Here is a 17,773-nt window from a genome sequence, read left to right on the forward strand (position 1 = left end):
TTCACAGAAATTAATCACTTATTGTTGCTGCTAATAAGCATGTTGTTGTTATTTTTATAACCAATTATTTAATTAATATTTTGTCACACAAATTTACATTTGAAATAGAGTTGCCAGTTTCATAAGCAATTTTTGTCACACACACACACACAAAGTAGTAAAAACTTAAATTGAACGAAAGTTTGTTGCGATAATTAGCACTTCATTATAGCAATAATTATGTATGTATGTAAGAACATTAGCAGCTTACAACCACACTTATATATATATACTTGTCTTACCAAAAGAATGTCAAGCGCGCAACGTTTCTTCGAATTCACCTCAGGCTCTTATCAGTTCTCTTTAAAATTAAGCTTTTGTTTTGTTAACTTTTAGTGCTTTAAGCGCACGCTAAAGTTAATTAAACATGAATAATGATTATTTAAATTGCTTTCACTGCTTTTGGGTATGAGTTGGTTATTATTTCTTTTCTAACAAAAATTGCTTTGCGCATAGTTTTGACACAATTTGAGAGCGCCGCTCACCACTGCGAGTAAAAATATATAAAATATAAAATAAATAAAAAATTTAAATAATAACAAGTAAGGAAGGGCTAAGTTTGGGTGTCACCGAACATTTTATACTCTCGCATGATAAAGTGATAATCGAGATTTTATTATACGTCATTTACATATTTTTCAAATACCGTATTTTTGTAAAGTTTTATTCCGCTATCATCATTGGTTCCTAATGTATATATTATACAGAGAAGGCATCAGATGGAATTCAAAATAGCGTTATATTGGAAGAAGGCGTGGTTGTTAACCGATTTCACCCATATTTCGTACATGTCATCAGGGTGTTAAAAAAATATTATATACCGAATTTCATTGAAATCGGTTGAGTAGTTCCTGAGATATGGTTTTTGGTCCATAAGTGGGCGAGGCCACGCCCATTTTCAATTTTTAAAAAAGCCTGGGTGAAGCTTCCTTCTGCCATTTTTTCCGCAAAATTTAGTGTTTCTGACGTTTTTTGTTAGTCGGTTAACGCACTTTTAGTGATTTTCAACATAATCTTTGTATGGGAGGTGGGCGAGGTTATTATCCGATTTCTTCCATTTTTAAACTTTATACGGAAATGCCTGAAGGAAACGACCCTGTAGAGCTTGGTTGACATAGCTATAGTAGTTTCCGAGATATGTACACAAAACTTAGTAGGGGGCGGGGCCACGCCCACTTTTCCAAAAAAATTACGTCTAAATATGCCAATAGAGAGATACTTTGTGCAAAGTTCCACTTAAATATCTTTATTTATGGCTTAGTTATGACACTTTATAGGTTTTCGGTTTTCGCCATTTTGTGGGCGTGGCAGTGGACCGATTTTGCCCATCTTCGAACTTGACCTTCTTATGGAGCTAAGAAATACGTGTACCAAGTTTCATCATGATATCTCAATTTTTACTCAAGTTACAGCTTGCACGGACGGACGGACGGATGGACAGACAGACATCCGGATTTCAACTCTACTCATCACCCTGATCACTTTGGTATATATAACCCTATATCTGACTCTTTTAGTTTTAGGACTTACAAACAACCGTTGTGTGAAGAAAACTCTAATACTCTCCTTAGCAACTTTGTAGCGAGAGTATAAAAATTTTGACCAATCCCGCTGAAACTTTTGTAAAATGTAAAAACGTAACATCACTTTTCACAAGTTTGCAGCGGAAGGAAAAACGATATAATTGAAACCACTCATATTAAAACAAAAGTTTGAGTTTTAGTTATAAAATGGTTATACATTGGTTATATATTGGTTATGTCTGATAGCGGAAGTTTAAAATTTTATGCATACATATGTAATATGATGTAGTGAATCGTAAGCAATAAAAAGCCCAATTTTGATTTTTTTGATGAAACTTTGTTTTGTATTTTAAGTGACGATATATAATTTAAATAAATATTTTAAGCTTCAGAAATTTGTATTTATGCATAAAATAATTCTAAAAAGTTTTATGTAAATTCTTTTTTAGAGAAAAATTCTTATCTCATATTAAAATAGTTTGTATTTTTTAGTTAATTATTTAAAAATTTTTTTCATAATCAAAAAAATCTTATAAAAGGGTCTTGTAATTAACATATTACAATATGTATTACCAATGTATAAATTGCGAATGAATAATAAAAATTGTTTTTGTTTTGATGTTGAGTGTATCGCTATATTCTTATTGAGTCGTTCACTAAGAAATTTTTTCTTTTTTAGTGCAATTCAAATTTTTATTGTGTAAAAAATTGTATGAAGTTATTATATATTCTCCATTTTGATCCAATATTATATTTTCAGACAACTTTCGGACAAGATATAGCTTCCATGCTCACATGCTCATAAAAGATTGGATACCTCGGCTATAACCGCGTAAACGTTGTCTACGCCAATAAATAAGAAGGTGAAAAACAAAGCCAAGTGGTTATTGACGACCTGATTTGGGCTGAAGTTTCTCCTATCCAAAAAATTTTGCGGAGACCGGAACAAATAACAGTACGAAAGTGTCAAGTATGTGAATATGGTCTCAAGGTGAAGAATATGGTGGGTGTAGTAGCACAACACATTCAAGCTGCAAAAGCTTTTGATGAATCATCAAACTTTTGTGAGGTTTCGCATTATGCTGGTACACTACCCCTTTCTATTGGGGAAAAACTTAAAATAAAGGATTTCCTTTGAAATCCCGCCAAACAGACAACATAATTATTTTTTGGTGACTATCGGCCTTCTTAGGGATTTGAGCAGGTTCATAGTTTTTATACCATGATCGCTTGCGCTTCATATTCTTGTATTCAACTCACGTCGGCAGGAACATTGAGCTTGAAAAATGCACCACTTCTTAGACGTTTGATAAGCAAATCAGAGTCGTTAATGCGACGAGGAAAATTTCTTGCTGTTAGCTTCGAAATTTTTTTTCACTGATTGTGTTATTTTTTACGTGGCGGGTCTCAAACCCAACGCATAACCCTGGGGATGTTGTTTGACTACCCAGAGAATGTTTGTCTAAAACTAGAAGTCGTGTGCTACTTGAGTCATCAGCAAAAGAATCGTGTCTGGCTACTTCCAAGTGAATGGCGCTCAGAGAACTTTCCCTACTTACGAGAGCTTCTACACATGGCTCCATTTTCGGTTATAACCGCGTAAGCGGTGCCTACGGCAATAAAGAACAAGAAGAACTGCACTATTTTTTAACATCAGTTTCAAGAGGCCTTCCAGCTCGATATTGTCATAAATGCAGGACGGAGTGATAAGTGTACTAGCCAGCATGCCGCCTATTGACAACCAATGGGACGAATTCGCGCGACTATATCAGCTATCAGAGCCGCATACAAGGTGGAAAAAAGCAGAGAGAACAGAGAGCCTTACAATGTGGCAGCAGCGGTGGCAAATTTCATCCAAAGGACGATGGACCCACAGACTGATCTCAGACATTCAATCGTCCTGAGGACCTGAACTTCTACTTAACCCAAATACTGAGTGGCCATGGCTGCTTTAGAAAGTATCTGTTCCAAATTAATCATGACGTTAGTCCATATTTTCCGACAGACATTTTTACAGAGGGCAAGACTCTGAACAAGTATTTTTTCAGTGCCCTCGTTTTTTAAACTTAAGGGAAAAGCTAAAATCTACACTCGGCGGTAGTGTAACGATGGAAAATTGGACAACACATACATATGTGTAAATCCTCTGATAAATGAGAAGCTGTCAGCGAAGGGAAAGCTCAATTATGACAAAAATAAGAAACTTACAAAAGATTAGTAGTCAGAAGGTTTGCACAATAGAAGAGACTTTAATGTACTTTTCTTTCTCATGAAGTTATACCTAATTCGGTGGTTACGTGGGAGAGACATATGTTGGGAAGAAAAAACGTATGCAAAAGTCTAGATCAATTTCCCAGAAACTGAGGGACTCGATTGCATGTATAGTAAATAATCAGACGAACCTTAAGACGAGTGGATCGACGTAGGGGCAGAAGGGCAGACAGACGGACAGACAAATCGATTCAGCTAGTAATGCTAATCTTTTATACATTATGCGTTTTATAGGTTCTGGGATGTATTTTACTGTGTGTTAAAACTTTTGCGGCAAACTTAATGTACCCTGGTCAAGGTACAAAAATTTTGTTTTTGCAAAATCCGCTGTAGGAGACGATGTTGGTGAAATATTTCCATTCACTTTTCTATAATCAAATCTTTACGAAGAAATTCAATTCTTCTACTTTGCTAAAATTATGATAATTTGTAGAATTCTTTTGTTAACAAACTTGTTGTCTTTAGAAGAACCTTCACATAGTAAATTAGTCATGCATAAATATGTATATGTAAATATCGCTTGCACAATAAATATGACTTTAGCTAGAAAATACAAAAAAAGTTAAGAAAAAAACTGAATAAAGACTTAAAATTGTAAAGTAAAGAACAGAAAATTAAAAAGAAAATAATAAAAAATATTAATGTTCTAATATTCTTTTCTTTTCTTTGCAACTTTAAGTCATTATTAATATTTTCGTCGCACATTTTTTTTTTTTTTCATAAAATTAATGCAGCCATACAAGTTAGTTATTTTATTGGTAGTCTGTAAACAAATATTAGCTTGTACTCTTAACTTAATATCCATTACACTTCAGCTTAATTTCGAGTTAGAGTTTTTACATCACTTTTCTAACGGGCAATTGTCGTGGTCATTTGGCCGCAACGTAGTCGTATTCGGCTTCGGCTAGTTGTTAACCAGGCCGCCAGCAGCAATCTGCCAGCCATTCAACGTGGTATGCATTTCTATAAAATCGGCTGCATTAAGAATGCAGTTGCGCATGCGCACACTGTTGCTGCTGTTTACTGTTGTTGTTGCAACACTATACACAGTTTGAGCAGCAAAATATGCTTTCGACGCTGCACAATTTGTAAGGTATGCAGCGATCGATTTTCTTTCAAACTCTCTTTTTCCGTTCATTTATTTATATATTTAATTTTTTTATCTTATTTTACTTTATTTTCTCCCATTTTGCTCTTTCACTAAATCCGTTTCTATTTCGAGAAATTCTAGTTCACCGCTATGTTGGCTATCAATGGACAGCTGCACAAACAAAATTTTCTAGTATACCTTTAGTATGAGTAAGAATTCATAATCAGTTGCAGAGTCTTTCGCCAAAGCAAATGTGGAAAAAAGCTGCAAAGCGAAGTTGTTGTAGGAATTTGTGTCTTTTCATATGCAAATTTTTCATGTGGCGCATTCGTCGCGTGCGTTCTCAGTGGGCGAACACAATCGCATACATATACACACAAGCATATAATATCGTGAGCATTTTGAAGCGCTGAAGTTGCGCGCATGCTCAGTTAACACCTTATTGAATTTGGTTCTTAGCGTCTTTGTGCTCATTTGACTGATTAGCGGTTCGCGCTCACAGTTGTAGATTTCTTTTAAGAATACTGGCAGATATGTTTGCATTACAATAGCAATGACAATCGAGCAGTTGACAGATTAAGTAAAGGTTATGGGAATTAACCAACTATGATACAGAGAATCCGCTTTTCCGTTTACGAACTCTTTTCTAAATAGCGGATTCATTATAATTTTATTGCATTTTAATATACTTAAAAACTGGAATCTGTCGCTTGGTGACCGCATTTGAAAAATCATTTTCTATAATTTCCCTTTCTATTTCGTTCTACTTAGTTTCAAACCTGTTTCCCCAACATGTGATAGCCAAGTTCTAAACCATTTCCCACGCAGTGCTCAAATCCGATACCCAACATGTGATAGCAGAGTTCTAACCCATTTCGCTCGAGTTCCTTAAAAGAGTTTTATATTTATCGCGGCATCGAATGATTAAGCCATTTTAGCTCTTCATCGATGTTTTCTCTCAATTTGACTTGACTTTTCCATTAAACTTTCACATCTTTTAAGTATCTAAATCTTTAAAGCAGTATTTTCTGCCTAAGAAAAAAGGTTATATTGAGAATTTCTGACGATCTAAATTTCTTCTCAGTACGTTGATCACACATTGATCCCTCAGAAAAAGCTTCGCTAACATTGGTATTTTCAGAGTCAAAATGTTAGATTAGGTTAGGTTAGCCTGGTAGGCTAATAAACCAGAGATAGACCAGTTTTGGTTCTGTGCGATACAGTTGGTGTTCATTTATGAGGTCCTTGAGGAGTAGTCATCTTGAAGGATGACTGCGCTGGACGAGAAATTCAGTAGACTAGACTTCTAGTGTCTCATACCATGGCTCCCAGATGCTTAAAGCGTCGAGTTGCCAATGGGGGACATATACAAGGTGCGTAGTAAACAGGACTTTTTGAATCTAGCGCCCCCTGGTATCTTTATCGATTATCCAGTGAGAATTTCATGACATTTCATTGCTTGGAAGTGAAGTTATTGCGTTTTAAATGTAAGTATGCTTGTGTTATCGGTGCGAAAAAGAGCTTCGAACAAAGAGCCAACATTAAATTTTTTGTTTTAAAATTGGTAAAACTTTTACCGAAACGTTTCAATTGATGAAACAAGTTTATGGCGATGATTGCCTATCTCGTAGAAGAGCACGATTGGTTTCAACGTGTTCAAAGTGGTCGTGAGGCCATAAATGACGATCAATATGTGGGCCAATCAAAATCCGTGATCACCGGAAATTCCATCGAAACTGTGCGTGAATTCATCAAAAGTCAGACAAAATCATCACTGAAATTCATGGAAATGGAATGGAACATCTCCAAAACATCGATTTATCACATTTTGACCGAACATTTGGGTTACGAAAGGTACGGTTTATTCCGCACAAATTGACTGACGACCAAAAATTGCTCAGAATCCAACATTCGAAGGCATCATTGTGACCGATTATTTGACCAAAAATCACATTTTAACCATTAGCTACTTCCCGTATTCATCCGATATGGCTCCGTGCGACTTCTTTCTTTTCGGAAAAATGTATTTGCCCATGAAAGGAAAGCGTTATGAAGACGTAGAGGCCATACAAAAGGCTTGCACCGGCATACTGGCGGCCATACCGACCACCGAGCTAAAACACACGTTCGACATGCTTTTGGACCATTGAAGAGAACATGAATAAAATAAATTGATTTTGCCGAAAAAACTATTTGTTCTGTTTTTTTTTTTAAGTGCTGTTTTCTTTGGAACGCACCTTGTACATAAATATTATGGGCTGAACTTCAGAAAATTCTCGCCAACGCTTATTTTTCTTAGTATTGGCTTAAAATTTGATATAAGGTCTTGAATTCAAATCTATTTCTCTGTCGTGGACTGATGTTCTTGTAAGAAAACCATTCAACTGAACCGACATAGAGTTGAAAACAAATTAAGCTTATATGAAACACTAAAAAATTAGTGATCTCTACACATTAAGGTTAGGTTTGATTGATACCAGAAGATGTAGAAGACGAATGGTCTTTCTTATAGAAATTCACTGCGTCTTAACGATTTCCAAACAGTTTTATAACAAATGATGAGCGCGTATACAGGGTGGTTCATAAAATGAGAGTTTAATCACAAAACCTTTTTATTTTTTGAGAAATTTATTCTTTTTAAATTGTTTTTTATAAACTTTTTGCACGAAACACATAATTTGTGACTTAAGCCCACATAGTTTCACACTGTTTCTCATGCTTTTTTGTTTTTTTTTTTATTTACCAAGTCTTCGCTATTCAAAGGCAAGCACTAAAAGTCACACACAAACAAAGTTGAAAGCTAAACACCGACGCATTGTAACGGTAACGGTAGTCCAAAATTTGTCACAACACAATCACTTTATGTTATCACGTTCAACACGCTCAAGCGCAGCGTGACACCATGTACATCGAGTGCTCATAACTCGCAAAACCAGCGAAAAAAGTGGCGAAAATTAACACTAGACATGCGTGCCGGCCTCTGCTTGTTGTCGCTGCCGGGCAAAGTACGAAAATTCACAACGGCCGATATACGTACAAAAAGCTACAGCGGCGCAACAATAGCGCAACGGTGCAGACCATTGTGAGGCGTTAAGCGCTACTTTAAGGTACGCTCTCCCTACTTTTCATTATTGACATTAACTCCCGGCAAACGCGAAACTTCGTTGAACTTACATTGAAGCGCTCGCTGGTTCGGAAACGTCCACACGGTTTTAGTCTGCTGCGAAGACTGATTTAAGCTGCGCTTCAAAGGCGAAGATTTGCGGCGCACAAAGTCAATGAATTTGCTCTGCGACTGCTGCGGCTGTGACTGTGACTGCTCTTGTTGTTGCTGCTGCAGCAGCTAACAGCTAGCAGCTATCGGAGGCTCAGCTAGTTGCTTATGGCTTTGTTTGCTACTATTTTACTCTTCTTGCAGCGGCCGACTGGCTCCAACTCGCTGCTCGCCGCTGTTTGGAGTTGGAGTGTTGCCAAAGCAGCTTGTTTTTGTTGCTGTTGTTGTATGATCTTGATTTCTGCTGTATTGGCTTTGCGCTGCATTCATTTGGGTTTGTTTTGTCTTCACTTTTTGCTCGCATTCGCTTTGATTTGCGACAAATGTACTTTGATAATTAATGTTTGTTTCAGTCTGCCTTTTTGTTTTTGGTTTTGGGTTTCTATTTTCCTCTGTCGCATTCGCGATTTTCAACCGGCCCCGCATTTCGCTGTTGATTTGTCGCAAACACGTCAATTTAAGTGCAAATTAATTGTTGCAGGAAATTCAGCGTTTCCCAAGTGTGTTCAATGGCATTTGGTTGCATTGCAGTGTTCGTGTTTGAGTGCAATTTGGCAAAGTTGGTTTGTAGTTGTTGCTATTTTCAGTAAGCCGAACTTAATTGCAAGTTTTCACTATTTTTAGGATTATGTAAGTTGACAATTGCAATGAAAATATTACCGTTCACACTCCTGTGTTTGTTAGAAGCTACAAATGATGCCACAAATGAATGTGGTTTGGTTTCAAAAAGCATTCAAAGAGCATAACAGTATGTGGCCATAGCTTGTTTAGGGATAAAGTGATATACAGGGTCTGTCAGGAAAGTAATAGGATTGAGTCGATTTAAAAAATTTATTGAACCAACCAACAATTCTTTAAAAACTTTTAAAATAGCGCTGCTAGCGCGATTTGGAAGCATTGAAGGCGTCGCGGAAGGCATTCTCCTGAACAGCCTTGAGAGCCGTGGTGCATGCTGCTTGGATTCCCTCTGTTCATCGGCCTCATCAGGCTAGAAAACAAAAAAAGAGCGGAGAGGCCACATCTGTTCACAAGAAAGGCGCAATTTCTGGTCGTCAGTGAGAACTTCGGGCACACCTTGCGCATGTTCAATTGGCCATTAACATCTGGGCAATTGAACGAATGTTTAGTCGACGGTCCGATTTCGAAATTTAACGAACGCTGCATTTTCGGCTTGCACCACTCACAGAAACACTTCGTGCGAAAATTTTTGTCCTGATTCTCTAGGTGCTCGGAGACAACTGACCAGCCGCTTGTTCGTTAGCTAGAAACGGCCTCTACCGAATCCAGTCGGTACGAGCACGCTCCGAAGTACAATCGCGGCGGAAGAAAATCAATCCTATTACTTTCCGGACAAACCCTGTATTCCCAACACCAACTCCCAACTTAAGACCTATTCATTTCTTATTGAAAATTATTCGACCGAATGGACCACACCCAACATGCAATGAAGAAAATATAGCGGCCGTAGCTGAGAGTGTACACGAAGACCTAGGACAGTCGATTCGGAGCCATTCGCAGCAGCTCTTACTGATGTATGGAACGACTTGGCGCATTTTATGACGAGATCTTAAATTGAAAGCGTACAAAATTCAGCTTGTGGAAGAGCTGAGCCGCTTAACCTTTCCAAGCGACATCGCTTCGAAATATGGGATCTTGAAAAGTTCCAAGAAGAGCCGACGTATTCGAGCCAATTTTTATTCAGCTTTCTGTCTCAATGGGTATGTAAACAAGCAAAATTGCCACATTTGGGACGAAGAGCAACCTGAAGAGATTCAAGAGCTACCATTTCATCTAGAAAAAACAACGGTTTAATGTGGTTTGTGGGCCGGTGAAATCATCAGTCCATATTTCTTCAAAAATGATGGCCTTTAGAACATAACCATCAATGCCGACCGTTATCGCGCCATGATAATCGACTATTTGATGCCTGCGTAGGGAACCTGAAAAAGGATAACCTTTTATATATATTTTTTACACATGAGATTCCATCCAATCTTTAAACAATAAAGTTTAACAAAACTGTTGCAGTTAAAAAATTATTTTTAAATCAAAATTAAAAAAAAATTGTTTTTTAGAAATTTAATTTTAATAAATTTTTTAATGCATTGAAATATTAATATTAGTTATGAATAAAAAAAAAATAATTATATAAAATAAATAAATTAAAAAAACAATTATAGTTTTTTTATAAATAACATTTTTTTATAAATTTTTTTTTTTTTTTTTTTTTTTCGAAATTAATTAAATAGTTAAAAATATATATGTATGCCTGCACACCAACTATTGACTTCACCATATTTATGCTACCACACATACAAATATGTGCATATTCGCACACATGTACACATACATGCAAGTGTGTGCTTATTCTCTATACTCGCACTAGATTTTCTGTATTCGGAGACACATATCAATCTCAGCTGCCAAAGATGCGCTAGCGCTAAATATCAAGCACGGCCAATGCAACACACGCACATCCACACACACAAACACAAGTGTATTTAATAGTTCTTGGCTAAAACTAGTCTTGAAATGGCACTGGCTGGCCTACATATTTGAACCATTTAAAGAGCAAGTGACCGCATAAGCTTATTACATATGAGTAGAATAAGGAATAAGTACACGACAATTCTGCATTTGTAGCTGGCTGTGGCAAAGAAAGCCATTTAAAGCGCTGCAGACTGACAGCCAGCATGATAGCACGGAAAACTTCGCACAAATGGCGAGAGAAATAAGGAGCTGTGAAACAACGCTAATGGAACAAATGAGGGAAAAAGTAAAATAAGACACTAATACATATATGTGCATATGTATGTATGTATGTATGAGCTTGCCACAAAACATGTGCGCCCACAAGCTGCAACACGTACCGCCACTGTTTACTGGCTGGTAGTTCGTAGGCACAAGACACATGTCTGCTTGTAGATTAGTAAATTCTGGAGCATTTGTAATGGTGACAATTGACAAGCGGTTTGAACTAGTATTTTGCGGTTCGCTAATTTTTTGCAACATAAGTTTGTTTTTTTTTTTTTTTTGTGCGTTTTTATTGCTTTTTTTGTTTTTGGTGGCAACCAGTTCAATATTCCATAGATAATATTCAGAATGCCAATCTGGGATTAGGCGCACATGCATATTCATGTGTCTTCAATACATATGTATGTATGTATGTATGTGTATGTGTGTTTGCGTGTATGAGAAGAAGATTGATGGCCATATTTAAGAGATCGTTTCAACAAATTGCATTTCTGTGCCGGCATGTGTGGATATTGATGGGATAACTTGTGGCAGCACCGCCTAGTTGAAGTTGCAACTTGAATTTAATTGGGAATTTTAATGAGTGCAACTTCTGATGGGAACATTGGCATTTAGTATTTCATGATATGGCGCTAAATGCGTGAAGTGTGTTAATAGCAACGCCCATATAATCAGACCTCCCCCTTCTAGCGCTTGAAAATTTTTAGCGGCAAAATAACTGGCTGATCCACAACGTCGAAATCACTCAATTTTACTACAAAGTTTAAAAGAATATGAAATAATATGAAATTAAGGAAATGGGCGTTACACCGCCCATTTATTTGTGGAATTTCATGTTTCAGTAATTGCTCGACCAATTTTAACCAAATTTTGGTAGATAACACTTCCTTGGCATTATTATGTCATATTTTGACAATGAAAGGAAGGGGCCTACTTTCCATATGACACGCCTTTAAACTAGATCTGATTCCTTTAACAATTGATACATCGAACTTCTACACGTTAGATTTGATAACTCTCTATCTCTCTCTCAATATAAAACTTATCTGGCAGCTCGTAGATACCCTAATATGGGGACCTCAGTGCCACTGATGGACTCAGTAACGAAACATCGCTGCATTTCTTATATATCTTGAACTTACTGGGTAGTCGAAAAATTCTTTTCGTATTTCTTCTTTAACTTATTTTTTGATATTTATAATGAATTTTAATAAACCAAATATGTACCATTTTGATCGACCACTTTTTGCCATTTTTCCGCTAGAGACATTATTCCATCAGTGTAAAACTTTTCTGGTTTCTCGGCGAAAAACTGCGACAAGTACTTTTCAGAGGCTTCTCTTCTAAAGCCAACTTTACTTCATTGAGGGAGTTCAGCAATGACCGAAACAAATGGTAGTTCGATGGTGCAAGGTCAGACCTATGTGGTGGATGCATCAAAACTTCGCAGCCAAGCTCTCCAAGTTTTGTCTCCCAGTCATCAAAGATGTGTGTGGTGTAGCGTTGTCCTGATGGAAGTTGAAGCCCTTTCTGTTGATCAATTCTGGCCGTTTTTTTCGATTGCTTGCTTCAATCTCATCAGTTGTTGACAGTAAAATGTAGAAATCAATCGTTCAACCAGGCTGGAGCAGCTCATAGTGGATGATTCCTTTCCAATCCCACCAAACATTCAGCATAACTTTTCGAGGCGTCAATCCTGGCTTTGCGACTATTTGTTGAGCTTCACCACGCTTGGACCATGATCTTTTACGCACATTATTGTCGTATTTGATCCACTATTCGTCTCCTATTACCATTCGCTTCATAAATGGTTTCATTTCGTTCCAACAAAGAATCGCAGATGTTAATTCGGTCCATTAAACGATAAGACGAATTCATGTGGTACCCAAACATCGTGTAGCCAGCCTATTTTAAATTTCCGTTTGATGATGAATGTTAAGTTCCTTAGCGATGTCATGGCTGCTTATGTGACGGTCCTGGTCAATCTTTTCCATAATTTCATCGACATTTTCAACGATAAGTCGACCAGAGCGAGGTGCATCTTTAATATCGAAACCTTAGAACACGTTTTACTAAATAAACTGATTTAAGTTGTTCTAAAGCATTCTAGATGATCGCGGAGACCAGAATCGGACCAAACATTCCTCCAGCCACCATATACTTACTTATGATTACCATATTTCCCTCCCATCTCTTTAAATTCTATGAAAATTCCATGCACATTGTATTGTATTCAAATTCAGACTCGCAGCATTCATTCACCAACAAATCTAGCTGACCTCGCGAAATTGGTTTTGTGCACAAACAAGTTCTCTCAGCTTCGCTTGTCAGAATATTTGGCGCTGTCGAATGGCGCATAATAATAGGCAGTTGCAGGGTTTCATTGCATTTTATTGCTGCAACGCTAGACACTTTTAGCATAAAGCAACGCCTTGATTCTTTTCAAAATATACAAGTGTGCAAGCCCATCGATCGAACGTTCGACGCGTAAACAAGATCGCCAGAAATAGTTAAGATGAAGATCAGCGGCTATCAAAAGCTTTAAAGATCAACGACTAAGCTCAGCAAGCGTACCATACTGAAGAGCAGACAGTGCAAATTCTATGGCCAACTTTTAACTTGATCATAGTGCTTGCGTTCACAGCTTACTTACGATCAACTAACACGTTCTACAAGTAATAATAGAGTGGGGCAGAGCAGAGCTGCATGGCAAGGCATAAATATGTATGTCGAGATATAAATATTTATATGTCACTTTGCAAAAGGTGTGGCAACATGAGACATATGCATATGTATGTCGAATTGAAGAAGATCACTTAAACCTGCATGTTACTGTCTGTGAATGTCATCAAGCCGATTTTCTCATAAACTGTGGCAAGTTTCTGGTTTTAAAGTAAAAAAAAAATGAGGTATATCCTAATACTTATTTGCAATAGTGCTTTTCATAACTTATGTTATGTTAAGTGATCGTGATATGTCAGACTAAAATGTGTTATTACCAGCCTTTTAGCCAACTTATCACCATTATAATATTCATTTTTCAGTCAGAAGAGTTTTCCATTCATTATTCTACCACCATTCACAATGGTTCGTGTTCATTGATCGGCATCGATCTTGAGCGCTTCAGTGTTTATTATAATTGAGTGGCGGCGGTTGACTGCTGCGATCGCGCCACAAATGAATGACTTTTAGTTTAAAGCGTTGCAACATGCTACAACGCATACCGGAAAGCATGTGGCACGTACGATTAATGTCATTCATTGATTATGGTTTGCTTTTGAAATGAATCTTTTAATATATGCTAAAGAAAGGCTATAGAAAGTAATTTAGCGGAACAATGAGAGTTCTAGCAAAAGAAATTTAATATAATCTTCTTATTAAACCCGACAGTTAAAACATTTCTTAAGTAAAAGAAAAGCAATAAAGAAAAATTCCATACTCTTTACAAAGATAATCGAAATCTTAATGTCATTTCTTTCAAATCCTCCCTTATTGTTGTTAATACATCGCACACAAACACGGAAATATTTACGTAGCCAACATGCGTAGCCTAGCGTGGGTAATTATCCTTGAAATCCTTTGACTAATAATAAATTGCTAAAATATTGCAAAATTGAAGTGTGTCCTCGGTAGTATAGTGGTCAGTATCCCCGCCTGTCACGCGGGAGACCGGGGTTCGATTCCCCGCCGGGGAGAAATATTTTTCCTAAAATTTTTATGTTCGAAAGATTTTGAAACCACAATATAGTATGTACCAATTTTTACAATGAAAGGCCTCACCACGCTGACGAAGGACGTTTTACATTGAAAGTTATTCAGTTATGTTAATACGATACTCAGGATATCATACTCAACAATGGCAAAAAATAGTTGGAATGATTTGGCTGTGAAGATCTCTTCAGAAATCACAAGAATCATATATGTATATCGTCACCTCGCTTTGTGTTTTCGTATAGTAGAACCATTATACACTGGACTTTATAAGATGATTTGAATTTCTGTTAAAATAAAGCGCAATTACCTTAAAGATTGTTTTTTCATAAAAAAATTAAATATTTTATTTCTACAAACATGCACTATTATCAAAGAAATTCTGAAATTTTTGGAAAAAAAATATTTTAAACTAGACCATTGCGACGCCTTTTCCGGTAACCCCTCGTGTTTTAGTTCAAAACCTTAACTTAGAACTTGAATGAAGGGAAAGAACTTAAAATTGCATTTTTGGCAGACATTTTTACAAAAATAATGAAAATTTCTGAGAAAATTTCCCGACAATTTTCTTTTAAATAGATGTATTTCGAAAAAAATCTTCGTCAAAGTCTTTAAGAATTGTATCTTACAGACCTGTGTAAAATTTCATGAAGATCGGTTAAGTAGTTCTCGAGAAATCTTGCCAACCGACTTCACAAACACAGTTTCGAGAAAAACGCGTTTAATGTTTTAAGTGACTCCATAGCTATCCTCGAGCGGCCAACTTCTCAAGGTTGTATCTCCAAAGCTATTACTTGAATCAGCTTGAAAATTTAGGAGAGGTGTTGTAGAATTTAATAAAGCAATAAAAAATTCGATTTTTTGAAACGCGTTAGCCCATGAACCCCTTAACCATCAGCATCGCTTGTAATACGGCCAAACTCTCGCTCTAAGGGGTGACTTTGAACCTGATTTCCAGAGGTAAATTATAATAAGCGCCGAGGTTCATTTAACACTACTTACTGATGTTAATAGGATCAGTCCATATACATATATGTATGTCGTTTTAGTAAATATATAGGTCAAATGTACATAAATATAAACCATTTGCATAGACGTTAAAGATTCAATAAATACGTACCGATTCACTTTGGTGAAATTTGTCGAGAAATATTTGTACAATATATTATTTTCCCTTTAAGGCCTCTATCGTGATGGATTTACCATACATATAATATTCATTTTCACGGATAAATGTCTTCAATTTGCGAGCAGACCTTTCATATCTCATAAAGAAAATTACGAAGTGCGTAACGGTTCACGTATGTCCAACGTTCGATAAACGATATAAAGAGTAAAAGATATAAAGAGCCACTTCTAAAGAATAATGTAAAATTCCGACTTCAGTGATAGTGTCAACAAATTTAAAAAAAATCTTCCCATACCGGGAATCGAACCCGGGCCTTCTGGGTGAAAGCCAGATATCCTAGCCACTAGACCATATGGGATATATATCAACTATTTGACCTAAGAGCAACTTAATGACATCTTAGTACGCAAAATTGTTATAACTGTTATACAGAAATCACTCAACACAACAAAAAACAGTTTTGAACACAACTAACAACAGATATGAATGACAAAGTTATAACAAAGAAGCAAATGGAAGTAACGTGTGCGAACACTGTAGACCACGATTTTGCTCCATCAATAGATAATTTAATATATTATAAATACCAATTTTTGAAACTCGTATTCTGTGCATCTGTTTTTTTTTAACTTTTTTATTTATATAGAAAGGTCACATAATACTTTTTTTGCTTTCTGTGAAGCACTCGCTTGTATATGCCATTTGACACGATATTAATAAGTGTCAGGATGGCCGAGCGGTCTAAGGCGCCAGACTCAAGTGCAAACTTGCTTATCATTCAATGATGGGTTTCTATGGAGCTTTCTGGTCCTCTCTGAGGGCGTGGGTTCGAATCCCACTTCTGACAAAATTTTTTTTTACTTATGCTTCTTTTAAAAGAGTAGTTATATTTTTTTTTTAATATTATTGTAAAGATTGGCAATTAAACTCACAAAAATAAATTTTTAAATAAATACAATGTTAACATTATTGCAGCTCCTAATTCATAAAGTTGAGAAACTTGGGGCGATATAAATGGTGGTCGATCCATTTAGTATTAGTTTAGGTTAGGTAAATGGCTGATTACTCGTGAGGTTATTAATAATGCCACTCGGACTACTCTAGACACTTGTGAAAATTGGCGCATATCGACTGAACGATTGGAATTAAATTATTGAGACGGTTTATATCTTATTCCAGCCTATTCGCCGGGTTCGTAAAAGTATGGCAACCGAGATGCTTCATCCTTACTTTGGCGGAAACTGGATAGTGGAGGAGAAAGTGCTTAGATGTTTCCACCTCATCTTCCTCATTAGCCTCACAGCAAAAATGCTGGGGGGACAGTGTTCATTTAGGCGCCTATCAAAGCGGCGATATGAGCCTTGCTTAGAGATAGCAGTTCAATGGACTTTTTATGTTCTACAATAAGCTAGAAGGCTTTTGCAATCCGTCAAGTGTTTATTGCTAAATTGAGACGAGCGCTGTGCTTGAATGCACAAAGACAAAAGAACTCCTACTCGTTCCTATCCTGATGGGATTTTGGTATGGGTGCCTTATATTGCTAGCTCATGACTTTACAAGTTCCGAGGATTCCGCTGTGGCCAGGCATCCAGAAATTTCATATGGAAATAGCTTGATGCAATGGTAGTGATTTAATGCACTCATTGGCTAGCTTTGAGCACACTGTCAGCGAGCTTAAGGCCTGTAAATAAGCCACACAGCGGAGAAATATATCTGTGACTATATCACTGACTATATAAATGATCACAAATGATCCTAGGTATCAAAAGGTAAGGAATAATTATAGTATGGCGTTGAGAACACTTATGATTAAGATATCTCTACATAGTGTCGTTATATACAGTAGATACATATGTGTATACAACACAACTTTTTCTGTGGTGAATCAATGAATTAGGATAAGCAAAATTTATAAATAAATGAGTTCTAGGCAACCAGAGCCGAACACAGCCACTTCTGCTTGAAAGACATTGCAGTGATCT

At 36.6% G+C, this 17,773-nt stretch overlaps 3 non-coding genes across 3 annotated transcripts; 2 read left to right on the top strand and 1 right to left on the bottom strand.

The window, feature by feature from the left end:
- The first annotated feature begins 14,574 nt into the window (after nt 1–14,574).
- Nucleotides 14,575–14,646, top strand: Trnad-guc (transfer RNA aspartic acid (anticodon GUC)). The gene has a single exon. It is a non-coding gene; the product is annotated as a tRNA-Asp (tRNA).
- Nucleotides 14,647–16,077: 1,431 nt separating this feature from the next.
- Nucleotides 16,078–16,149, bottom strand: Trnae-uuc (transfer RNA glutamic acid (anticodon UUC)). Its single transcript has one exon. It is a non-coding gene; the product is annotated as a tRNA-Glu (tRNA).
- A 364-nt stretch (nt 16,150–16,513) lies between these two features.
- On the top strand, nt 16,514–16,638 carry Trnal-caa (transfer RNA leucine (anticodon CAA)). The gene is made up of 2 exons: nt 16,514–16,551; nt 16,594–16,638. It is a non-coding gene; the product is annotated as a tRNA-Leu (tRNA).
- Nucleotides 16,639–17,773: the final 1,135 nt, after the last annotated feature.

Source organism: Bactrocera neohumeralis, chromosome 4, assembly GCF_024586455.1.
Source record: "Bactrocera neohumeralis isolate Rockhampton chromosome 4, APGP_CSIRO_Bneo_wtdbg2-racon-allhic-juicebox.fasta_v2, whole genome shotgun sequence".
Taxonomy (NCBI): domain Eukaryota; kingdom Metazoa; phylum Arthropoda; class Insecta; order Diptera; family Tephritidae; genus Bactrocera; species Bactrocera neohumeralis.